At 39.1% G+C, this 12,189-nt stretch overlaps 1 pseudogene; it reads right to left on the reverse strand.

Moving 5' to 3' along the window:
• Window positions 1-698: 698 nt before the first annotated feature.
• On the reverse strand, window positions 699-10,501 carry LOC110467453 (annotated as a pseudogene).
• Window positions 10,502-12,189: the final 1,688 nt, after the last annotated feature.

Genomic DNA, 12,189 nt, shown 5'->3' on the forward strand with positions numbered 1-12,189 from the left:
CATGTGAGGAAAAGCTATGATGTTATATACGCCACTGAACAAACACTTACATGTGAGGAAAAGCTATGATGTTATATACGCCACTGAACAAACACTTACATGTGAGGAAAAGCTATGATGTTATATACGCCACTGAACAAACACTTACATGTGAGGAAAAGCTATGATGTTATATACGCCACTGAACAAACACTTACATGTGAGGAAAAGCTATGATGTTATATACGCCACTGAACAAACACTTACATGTGAGGAAAAGCTATGATGTTATATACGCCACTGAACAAACACTTACATGTGAGGAAAAGCTATGATGTTATATACGCCACTGAACAAACACTTACATGTGAGGAAAAGCTATGATGTTATATACGCCACTGAACAAACACTTACATGTGAGGAAAAGCTATGATGTTATATACGCCACTGAACAAACACTTACATGTGAGGAAAAGCTATGATGTTATATACGCCACTGAACAAACACTTACCTGTGAGGAAAAGCTATGATGTTATATACGCCACTGAACAAACACTTACATGTGAGGAAAAGCTATGATGTTATATACGCCACTGAACAAACACTTACCTGTGAGGAAAAGCTATGATGTTATATACGCCACTGAACAAACACTTACCTGTGAGGAAAAGCTATGATGTTATATACGCCACTGAACAAACACTTACCTGTGAGGAAAAGCTATGATGTTATATACGCCACTGAACAAACACTTAGCTGTGAGGAAAAGCTATGATGTTATATACGCCACTGAACCAACACTTAGCTGTGAGGAAAAGCTATGATGTTATATACGCCACTGAACCAACACTTACCTGTGAGGAAAAGCTATGATGTTATATACGCCACTGAGCTATTGGTGTTATATGCTTGTAAAGCATGAACTGTTCTGATTTATTTGGCAATCATTTTGCTCTAAAATGGCATCTAAAAGCGAGTAATTCTGATCGTTTTCATCCACTTTTGCAAACACAAGAAACTTGTGAAAGAATAACTGGTATAGCCTTACATATATATACAATACACCTGAGGTTGAAACGTAATACGGTGATCAGCGGTCAGTTCTATGATTTCTATTAGGACTCTTAATGTGCATGCTTCCAATTGCAGATTGTCGTGTAAACAATTAATTCAATTGATTTGAAAAGTGTATACACTCCTGTGAATGACATAAACCCCATCAGGTCAAAATTGTCTTAGTTATCAATACATTTGATCAACAACCAATCGTTTGTGTGGCGCACTGAAAGACATAATTTTGTCCAGTGTATTAATTCTATTGTACCTGCTACCCGCCAAAGTTTCTACGGACGAAAATTTCAAAAACGCCACAGACATTACACTCGACTATCTCTTGAATAAAGATGCACTGTTGTTGGTCACACCGTGGTCAAAACCGTGGTCAACACCTTCTTACTCATCATCGAGTCAGAGGAGTATACCCCACACAATGTACAGAATCACCAGAGCCACTGCTAGTTTAACGTACAAGTTATAAGGTTCGTCCTGTTTGATGTCCAGTGGTCTTGTCCTCATAGGCTGCCACGTACGGTCCCACTGGGTCAGTATGGCCTGTCTGGCCCCTACCCATTTCCCTGGTCCTTCCAGGCGGAACTGATATGGCGTACAGGGTCCAAATAAACACTTGATGACAAGCACGGGGTCACGCATCAGCATTTGACCTAGAGTGAAATTTAGTGAAAATGTCAAGTCAATCAGATAGTAATACATTATCATCCCTCTCGTACAATTGTAACTTATGAATTTATAAATGCAGACATCTTAGCCAGTTTTAATTCAAGAACACAATGAAATATATATATATAAATTAACAAATCAAATGGGCTTACCTATGTTAGTTAGGCAGCCATTCAACTCGGCCAGTTCATCCATGTACGGGCTAAAGTCTACCTGTATAGTGTGACGTATATGGAGTCCACGTAACGGTGGCTTATGGATTACGAATGTCCACCCTTCGGTCAACTTTGGACGGCAGCTGGACGTCCCCCTATGGTAAACATAACACCTTACTTAACTTAGGTTAGTTCAACTTAAGAATTTCAGTGATTAATGTAAATTAGGACTAAATCTGTCTGGGTTTGGTACATTCTTAACGTCCAATTAACAGAACAAACGATTAAACCAAGCGATTCCGAAATTGGTACAACAGAGAATGGTACATTTTAGATGAACTGAAAGCAAAAAGGTAATACATCAATAATATGTATAAACAAAAAAATATCCAAGTAAGTGGTGTTTTTTTTGTACAGTAGATACGATATACACAGTGTCCCTTTATGAGAAGGTGTAAAAGAAATACTCCATTTCTGACGAGCTAAACCTTTCTTCCAATCGTGTAACGGGATAACAAGAAGAGATCTGGACGGAGTTACATGCTATGACGGTGTGATTTTGATTTTCTGTTCCACATCCCCCCCCCCCCCCCCCCCCCCCCCAGTAATATCAAAACGTGCAGTATCACATTACCAGAATCAGAGTACCGTTGTTTGTGTTGGACGGTGGTAATGATAAGTAAGGTTGATGAAGAAGAGGGACATCCAGAGAGACAAGCGTAGCTCAAATAAATGTCGTGGAAAAGACAAATGAAGCAATGAAATGGATACCAGTGTCTTTGATTAGCCTCTGGTTTTTGCAGGATCTTTTGATTAAACATACCTTTGATGGTATAGATAGCTCAAATGAAGCCGTCCATCAAGATAAGTTTGTTATATACGACCGTATATACCTTGAACACTCGAGTGGCCAGTCGAGCTTGCATCTCCGACATCGGCATGATGGCACCTAGCGGCTGGAAGCACCCAATCACACTCAAGGTCGTCTTAGCAAGGTCAGGAGGAAACATATATTTATACAGTTCGATTTGGTTGTCCTTCACATCAATTATAGATTTGTCGATGAATGGAAACCCGAGTATATAGCCTGTGCCGAGAATGACCGCATCAGCGTCCTCCTTTGTTCCGTCATCGAACTCCACCTCGGTTTCGGTGAAGCATTTGATGTTTGGTTTGATGATGATAGAACCGTTAGTAATCTTGTTTGGTAAGTCGTCGTTGATGGTCGGGTGTTGGGCATTGACATTATGTTTTGGTCTCAGCGAGTATTTGGCATGATCAAATCTAGCATTCAATTTTTTACGTGTAGCGTAGTCAACAAAGGACTCCGGAAGATGCGTTCTCATCCAGGTAATGAAGCGAGTCAGCAGCATGTCAACGGGTGTACCAGAGTCAGCTATGCGGTTGTATACCCACGTCCCCCGGCGCGTACTTAGGAAGAGCTAAAATCGATAAAACAAATGTAAGTTGTATACGCCATGTTTCCGTTCAATAATGACATGTTGTGATAAGAAACTCTACAGTCTATCAAAGACATTGTCAGATAAGAATCAATTTAATTAGATCAGATATTTTGACTATTAAAAATAAGTCTAATTCGGTGATGTTCCGTAGGAAATCTGAGACAATCCTAGCAAGAGTATGACTGGTTGTGACTTAGTGAGCCTGACCGAGGATAATCACCTGCCATATATGGTTAAAAAGGATCTTTTCTATTTCTGCAAACGATAACTCTGTTTGGAGACGCATTGATGTATAGAGTTTCTTTTCAAATGTTCACTAGTCATCTCCTGTTAGTTTTACCAGTATATATAATCATAGTGATCTATCAAGAACGTGACGAGGGGATTGAAATTGTTTTGAAAAGCAACAAAATAGGTCGAAGTCTAACAGAAAGTGCCCGTGATTACCATAACATTAGCTGAAACTTTCACCTCCGAAGGAGGGCTCGTCTGTTAGGGAGGAAACCAATATAACTTTGTGAATTTTCTGTATCATGGTCACAAAGTGGTTCAGACGGATATATATAGTAATGGTATAAATATCTAACTTATTTTCAAACATCTGCTGTCTATGTATCAGAGTAAATAGGAAACCGTCAATAATTATGGTTACCTTTGAGGCAACACGTGACAGTTCCACAGCTACGTCACCACCTAAGTTGCCCACCCCTACCACCACCACTTTCTTGTCCTCGTTTCCCTTCCACGATTTATAATCATGAGTGTGAGTTATGTCCCCTTTAAAGGTGTCCATTCCAGGAAAATCTGCCATCTTCTTTTTGGCGAGATGTCCCGTGGCAACCATAACGGCGTCAAAAACATGAGAAGTGACCATATTGGACTTCCGGTCACAGACCTGCAGCGTCCATTGTCCTGTAGTGTCATGGTCTTCATGTTTCGCTATGCGCAGAACCTGGACCAGATCAAATGGAAAACAACATTGTTTGTTAATCAAATATATCCCATTTATCATACAAAGGATGGTTAGAGGAAAGTCTCAATTACAGAAAGTGAGACATCGGCGTGAATTTACCAAATAAGTCGTTGGTTTATATCGATGATTCTATCAGTTTTCATGTTACGAAAACATTTATTTTGTATTGATTTTATAACAAGGGAATAATATAGACTTCAAAAAAAAAAATCATTAATATAGCTCATTAATTTTGATTTTCACTATATCACTGTTAATCACTTTATATATCAAGTTGTATCTGCCAACCTCACATATACCCAGGGGCATGGCGAGTTGAATTTCAAATCTGCCCTTTTCGAATTTTCGAATATTTACATAGCAACACGTCGCAGCCCTACCCTATAACTCTGATAATTTAGCGCGGTTGCCCAAAAGCTCCAGCCTTATGTCGAGGCAACGAATAATTCTGACAACATCTTGAAAACACTCGATATGTTTAGTCTCTTCTACCGGATAAGTATGATGTATCGCGTTTTATTAGACCAATAACCATCATTACCACCACAAGATCAACACACATTGGGGGATTTATGAGAAATGCTGGCCCCACATTTGCACAACCTTATCAAACAACGTAAAAACTTAGGAGCAAAAGCTCTAAACCAAAATTTTTCCTCATATCGACATGCACCTACTCAACACGTAAAGTTGATATCACAGGATTTTCAACACCAGCCTTTAACTCACCTCGTTATTGAACTTGATGTATTTTTCTAGGTCAAACTTGTCTGCATACAACCGGAAGTACTTCTGCACGTAGGTGTTGTGCATGTAGATGGGGTACTCGGAGGGGATGGGGAAGTCACTGTAACACATCATTTCCTTACTCGTATTGATCACCGTCGACTTCATCACGCATGCCTGGTCAGGACGGACCTCTTTTGTATAGTTCCAGAGTCCACCTGTGGCAAATAAACGTGCTATGGTTGCTGATTTGTAGTTTGTTTGGTCGTTTTTCGGGTTTTCCGGTCATTTGACATTGTTTCGTATTTCTTAGAGAAATTCATTTTTGAGCTTTTGCTTGGATTTTTTCCCCAGATATATGAAAAAATTGGTGTCAAACAAAAACACAAACAGATTAACTTGCATGAAGCAAATAATGTTAAACAACTTGCACAATAACTTATTTTTCCTCTAAGCCCTCTATTAAGAACATCGAAACGACTGAAAATAGTGATCCGATGGTCGTGGAGAGGGGAGGAAACATGAGTCTAGTTATCATGTAACACGACACGAGTGACAAGGGTTGATGGTTGGTTAGAAGTTTATTCTGGTAACCTCACGTATTAGGATTGGTCTCTATCGTTTGGTCTTGCTCTCAGTTGTCTCCGAGCTGTCTCTATCTGTACTAGCTCTAGCCCATCTCTAGCCGCCCCTAGCCCTTCTGGCTTCTTCTCTAGCCTTTCTAACCTCTTCTCTAGCCATCCCTTGCTCTTCTCTCCCATTATCTCCTTTCTAGGTTATATTTATACCCGATTATAATCTATTGGTACGTGCATAGATGGTCAGTTGAGACTTTAATATCATATCTATGCAATCCTGGATTCACTCCATGTTACTATAGGATACCTCCAGCCCTCATCTATCATAAGGTCCATAAACCCCACATAATCAATTGATACGTGTATAGATGGTCAGTTGAGACTTTAAGATCATATCTATGTAATCCTGGATTCCCCGAGCTATTCCCGATATACGTCACCAATTACACAACGTCGTAACACTGACTGTGTCACATTCGTCCCCTTTTTCCATAAGAAATTTGATTGTGTAATCAAAGTTCTTTCAAGCAGGAATTTAATATTCTACCAATCCGTTTTTTCTTTGTTTTAAGTACCCGCCACCCCATTCCCCTCACCAGTCTGCATATACTCAATGCTATATATTCAATGCCGCCCAACATCTTACTTCTTCTTTGACATTTCATGAACATCTTATACTGTCCCCTTAGTGACAATATAATGTCTCATCACGTTCTATTTCTAAGGTCTTCTACTTCAGTCGGAAATAAAAGCCTAGTAGTGGGTACATGTAATTATTAACATTTCAACAAATTTAGGTTATTACAACAACTGTCTTTCCACTTATAATATATACATACAAATCAATTGTGATATCATTAAAAGAATTATCAATAGACGATAGTATTATCATAAAAGGGTCCACACGATTATAGGAATATATACAAGTCAGCTGGCCATCTGACAAAATAATTTCACATAACAATGTTCATTAGTTCAATAGTGCACACACGAAGATAATATCCATGGAATAACTTCATTTCAACAAATTTTATTGCAAAAAATATGCAAAGGGATAGGCCATCAGGCAAAGCCTATATAAGCCTTCTCCTTACAACTTCGGTATGTTATATGTACAGTCATTGAAATCATCAAACAAACATATAAACAATTCATATAGCGTGTCTCCATGTCCCCACCGTACAAGGTATAGTTATGATTAAACAAATCTTTTAGTGTTGATAATGTACTCTGATATACATTGTAGTACAAATGCATTGGTTTCTTCATCACATTCATGACATCCATGACATCCATGGAATAATGAAATGAAAATAAAATTTAAAAAATATCGCGATTGTCATATTTGTACACACATATAATTATCAAAGTTCGTCATCGTAGAAATCCACCTCCAACACCTCCCGGTGCCTGTTTCACAGGTCCTTCCTTCTTATGTACATGTATCCATATAATGTTCCTCAGCCTGCTGTTGAATGGAAAATGGGTCCCGGATTCTCATCCTTAAACTGGAGTCCACTCCCTTTCCAGCCAGTGTTACCATTTTAAAGCGAGGTTCGGTGATTGGCTTACCTGACCTTTTTCGCTCTCTCATGACTAGCAAATCCTTACATAACTCTCCGAAACCCATACCTCTTATAAACGTAAGTAGTAATAATAATTACCCATTGTCCTATAATTCTCACGCCTATTTCTAAAATACTTGGGGAACCGAAAAAGAACGAAAGCGGGAAAAAGAAATATTGTAAGAATTATCCCGCTGATTGTTGGTCTTTTATCTAATTTGGCACTCAGTTTTTGTTTTTCTGACCCCAGAAAACATCTGCCATTGCCTCCAATTACATTTCCCAGCCTTCAGGGGTGTATTTTTATTTTACCTTTTAGGTTGTTGACACTATTCCCATGTCCTTGATAACTTTACTGACATATACTTGGACTTTGATATACTTCATACCTCTAAAGAACCAAAAGATTTGTCTCTCTTCCCCTATCTGTCATTAGAATTTTTAAGGCTTTTAAAAGTCCATTTATGCACTTAAAAATATAGTTTCACAAGTTGTTTCTTCTCTATTATCGTCCTTGTATGTGACCCCATTACCCACACACATTAAACTAATTGTTACTCACATACAATTTTTTTTAAATTTTAGTTTAATTGACCATAAAACTGATACCATAGTGTTGTAATTATGTAAAGTGCATTGTTTTCCCAAAACTTGATGTTATAGAAAAACACAATTTGAATTATTATAAATCCGTCATTAATATTACATTATATAAAAAGTATAATTGAATTTTAAGATTCGCTGAATTATATAAATACAAAACTTTAAGAAACAATGATATAAATATCATTCAATAATGAATACTCGTGCCATTGAATTTTAAGATTCACTGAATTATATAAATACAAAACTAGAAGAAACAATGATATAAATATCATTCAATAATGAATACTCGTGACATTGAGTTCTACCTGCTTACTGTCATCTGTTATTCTCACCTCCTAACACTTATACTGTATACACGTTCATAAATATCTCATCTTTATGTTTGTTTTCAGAATTATAAATAATTTGGTTATTTTTTTTATCTTATTAAACTGTCAGTGGTGTCTCTCTGTGTTTCTGACACATTCTCACTACATGTCCCTGTTCACACAAATAACAACTTTTTGAAAGCCTAAAATTATTCCCGGTAACTTCTGTTGATTCTCTCCCCTGTACATACATGTAAGTGTCGTGACTGCCGTTACATCTAAACGTTTGTCTGTTTGTACTATTTTTAAAATGAAAGTGTGATTTATACTTAATTGCACATGTGCTAACATTCAAGTTTTCAATTTAAAAAAGTAATTTCCTAATAGCTCCGTTATAATTGTAAACTTCTTTTTTCACACCGTCTTATATCCCTGTACTTTTTTTGCCATGCTAGTTTAACAAAACTACAACCTTTATTTCATCCCTATCTGGATCTTTGGAGTTTCCATATTTCTTTATGTCACTTATCCATGCTTTAAACAAGTGAGGTTCCCCTGAATAAGATTTAATTACCTATGTGATCCCCTGCACCCCAAGCATAGAAAATATTCTAGTCAATTGCAGATTAAGTTCCTGAAATAATGGTACTGGATCGACATTTGCCATTTTGAGAGCTACTTAGGGTCAAAGTAAAACCAAATTCACCTTCATTTCGTTTTTGTTGCTGCGTTGTGTCTCGTTCGAATCCTTGGTCACTGGCACCAAATCAGCCCATGTAACACAACACGAGTGACAAGAGTTGATGGTTAGTTAGAAGTTTATTAATCTCAAGTGTTGGGATCGGTCTCTGTCGTTGGTATTAAACGTCCCTAGCCCTTCTAGTCTCTTCTCTCGCCGTCCCTTGTTCGTCTCCCCTTATCTCCTTTCTAGGTTATATATATACCCGATAATAATCTATTGGTACGTGCATAGGTGATCAGTTGAGACTTTAAGATCATATCTATGTAATCCTGGATTCACTGAGCTATTCCCGATATACGTCACCAATTTCACAACGTTGTAACACTGTCTGTGTCACATTTAGCTATTACCAGAACAGATGGGTCTTGATCAGTCGAAACCATAGCTAGGTATCACCAGAACAGATGGGTCTTGATCAGTCAAAACCGTAGGTAGGTATACCAAATATAGAGGATCCTTGCTTTGTCTTAACACAAGCTACAGCTATCACCAGTACAGAGTAGCATCGACCAGCCTCAACCCTAGCGAGGTATCACCAGGACAGATGAATCTCGACCAGCTTCAACCCTAGCGAGGTATCACCAGTACAGAGGAATCTCGACAAGCCTCAACTATAGCTAGCTTTCACAAGTACAGAGGAATATCGACCAACCTCAACCCTAGCTAGCTATCAATAGTACAGATGAGTCTCGATCCGTCTGAACCGTATCTAGGTATCACCAGTGTAGAGGAATCTCGACCAGCCTCAACACTATCTAGCTTTCACCAGTACAGTGGAATCTCGACCAACCTCAACTATAACTAGCTTTCACCAGTACAGAGGAATCTCTTTCAGCCTCAACTATAACTAGCTTTCACCAGTACAGAGGAATTTCGACCAACCACAACCGTAGCTAGCTTTCACTAGTACAGAGGATCCTCGATCAATCTGAACCCTAGTTTGCATTCACCACTACATAGGAATCTCGACCAGACTCAACCCTAGCTAGGTATCACCAGTAGATATGAGTTTCGACCATCCTCGACCCTAGTTAACTATCACCAGTACAGATGAGTCTCGATCAACCTCAACTATAACTAGCTTTCACCAGTACAGATGAGTCTGGACCAACCTAAACCCTAGCTAGGTATCACCAGTGCATATGTGTTTCGATTAACCTCTCAACAGGTGATAGCTAGCTATCAAACAACCTCAATCACAGCTGACTTCGCCAGTTCAGACAAGCCTCAACGTAGCTAGTTTTTTCCAGTACAGAGTAGCTTCGACTTAACTAATCTCTAGCTATTTTTTACCAATACATCGAAAATTCGCCCAGCCGCTATCAACTATATTTCCAGTAAAAGAATGGCCGAACTATATATTTTAACATAGACTAAATTATGGTGGTTCAGCACGAATTGACATTCTGTGCTGGTAGTTTTAAAACTTACCTATGTCATCTGTCCGTTCAAAACATGTCGGTTCGAGCCCTTCGTCCAAACAACATTTGATGGCGGGGAGACCACTGGCCCCAGCCCCTATTACTGCTACATTTTTCATATTCTGGAAATGAAGTCTTCTCTTTGCTGGTTAATCAGTTTGTCGTGATAATAGTAGGTGATGACCTCGATTTAAAAATCCCTATCATACCACATACCCGATTATACGGTGCATGCCTCAGCATCAACATGCGTACACATTGTCTGTGCGGCGTATCTTTATCACTCCACTTATTGTACTGATTAAGGCGTCCCTAGGAGCTATGTTAGTGAATATTCTCTACTACCATATCAAGGAAACAGAAAAAGGTTACGATTGAAAGGTCAATGTCAAGTCGATATCATACAAAATATAGTGGTATTATCTGTACTGTATAGTGACCTAACATTACGTCGTCGTGCAGTACGTTAGGTACACAACTACTGCCTTTAATTAAAGCTACCGTCCGACATCCAAGTGGATGTTATATTACGCCACTTCAAAATCAAACTGAAAACGATCATGACTGGGTATTACTCATATCTCTTACGTAATGCCATGGAGGTGGTAGTATGACTAACAGCCCCCGCATCTTTCCTACTACTAATCATCAGTTTGGCTGTCCATCTGTCACACAGTGGTTTCTAGCTGTTTGCTTGCATATTATGGTAACATTCATGTGTTAGTTCGAAGATGATTCTCTTTAATTCTGTTTAATATATTTAGGTCACGGGTAATTCCTCCTTTCAGATTGAACGACACTTTTTGGATAATGTTTTTTTCAGATACGGATTTCAGTTAAAAGCGTGTTTTTGTGGGATAACGCAAGCCATGTTGGAAGTGAGAGTCGAATCAGTGCATATACATTAAGTATACGTATGCCTTCTCAGTTCTCATTGGTTCACGTTTCTGGTACGTTATCATTGAAATATATAAATTTCCACGGTTGGTGTGTGTTTGTATAGGTGTAAATCTAACTATACTAGCGGAAAAAAGAAACTGTGCATGCGGAGAATTGTTATAGAACATGTATGACAAACTGTATATATACTAGCGGAAAAAAAGAAACTGTGCATGCGGAGAATTGTTATAGAACATGTATTACCAACTGTATATACATGAAAATTCACAGCCATGACCGAGTATGACACATACACACCATCCGTGTGTCATTGGAAGTTTTTCCCGTTCAGTTTGCTCTCTATAGGCGTTGACCAGTTTGCACGTTTTTCTCGTCCAGCCATCCAATTCGACAATGAAAGTTTATTTTTCAACTGTTGGGTCACTCTGTTAAGAACAGTGAACAGTAAAAACAGCATTATAACGTTTTAATTTGTGATTAATGCTATGCCGAGGCTCAATGAAAAGACCTCCTCCGGATTATTGGTATGCTTCAAGCTGGTATGGGCCAAGCCGTTGTCTCTACACGTTTTCATGTCCATCGAAACACAATCCGGGATTTGTGGAGACGACATCAACAGTTTGGCCACGTCGGCGATCGACCTCGTGCGGGACGTCCACGTGTGACGTCACGTCAACAGGACAAACATATTCGGCTTGTTCATTTGAGAAATCGCTTCCAAACGGCAAGTTTGACTGCACGGACAATCCCTGGGTTGCTACCAATAAGTCCGAGAACTGTACGGAATCGATTGCGTGAACGAGCTATCCGTCCGCGACGTCCTGCAATCCGCCCAGTTCTTCTGCCACGTCATCGTGTAGCACGTCTGGACTGGTGCAGAAGGCATCTGCGATTTACTCGACGGGATTGGGCAGGCATTTTGTTTACGGACGAGTCCACCTGGATAGTAGTGACGGCCGTTCCAGAGTGTATCATCGCGTTGGAGAACGTTTCCGTGACGCGTGTGTGGTACAACGACGTTCTTTCGGCTGAGGT

Source organism: Mizuhopecten yessoensis, unplaced genomic scaffold (assembly GCF_002113885.1).
Source record: "Mizuhopecten yessoensis strain PY_sf001 unplaced genomic scaffold, ASM211388v2 scaffold11173, whole genome shotgun sequence".
Lineage (NCBI taxonomy): Eukaryota > Metazoa > Mollusca > Bivalvia > Pectinida > Pectinidae > Mizuhopecten > Mizuhopecten yessoensis.